Source organism: Atta colombica, unplaced genomic scaffold (assembly GCF_001594045.1).
Source record: "Atta colombica isolate Treedump-2 unplaced genomic scaffold, Acol1.0 scaffold110, whole genome shotgun sequence".
Lineage (NCBI taxonomy): Eukaryota > Metazoa > Arthropoda > Insecta > Hymenoptera > Formicidae > Atta > Atta colombica.
The window spans coordinates 627,795-629,075 of record NW_017259196.1 but is presented as its reverse complement, the minus strand read 5'-3'; positions in this window follow the sequence as shown (position 1 = coordinate 629,075).

Here is a 1,281-nt window from a genome sequence, read left to right as displayed (position 1 = left end):
TGTTCATTTATATATAAGTATAAAATTATATATAATCATATATAAAACATTTTTTCCCAGGAAAAAATCACGAAGAAGACGATTATCTCGACTTTTAATCTACGTCTTTAATCCGCCGTGTAATATGCCTTTACATCTCTTATTATATAAGCTGTGATTACTTTTAGTGAAATAGGCTAGTAACACTCTATTATTATAATCTATATGTTCGTAATACTACCTTTTTAGTACAAAATGTTTCCACAAAATTTACTTTTTGCATCTTCTTTTATTACTTAATAATTTTTATTTAATCTTGATTTATAAACTTGATTTATATTTTACATAATTTTATTTATGATATCTAATTGTATACAATCATACGTTAATTAACATTCACATATTAAAATTAAGTTAATTAATTTATTCAATTTAAAGCTGGATTTAAAAAAGAGAAATGTATTTTTCATTATTTTATTATATCTTAAACACAGATTTTTATATTACTCTTTGATAACGTATCATGAAAAATGCAAGAAATATTCTTTTGTTGTATTAAATGTGCGGTATTTAAACTTATAATATGTTATAATACGTGCTATAACAGTAAGCCTAAAATATATTTAATATAATGTTACGAATTTGATATTAGCGAGTTATTGTAGCTATAGAAGATAAAACAAACATTAAAACGTATCGTTTATAGTTCATAGTATAGTAACATGGTTTTTAGAAGTTTTTATTAAAATGAAAGTTCATATATAGATATTAGCTATGATGACAGGGATATATATGGATACAAGAATACTTAATACGCAATCTGTGATAGGAAATGCAATGTTCAAGAAGATGCAATGAAGTAGAAGAGACTTAGGAGATAAATCTTGAGCACATTAGATTTGGTAGATACGTATTTTTACATGCAGAATGAGAACCGATTTATATAAGAAGTTATAAATTTATTAATTTTATTTAAAACCGAAAATAGGAGAAATCATCATATCTGCCTCTCTCAAAAGTATAACAGCGAATAATCTTATTTGTTACAAAAAGCTCCCAGTTAATTTTAAAGTATCAACAAAATCTTATTGTTATCTTTTTTGCTTTCTAAAAAACAATTTGTAATATCTTATATAGATCATGCTGTGTATGTGTATACACAAGAAAATATGTATAGTTCACAAGACTTAACTTCAGTCATTGTTTTATTATGGAATGATCATTTAACAATTGGATGTACAGAATAGTTTACAATACAGATATAAAAAGTCAAACTGCATTTTTTTCATTTTTATCGTATTA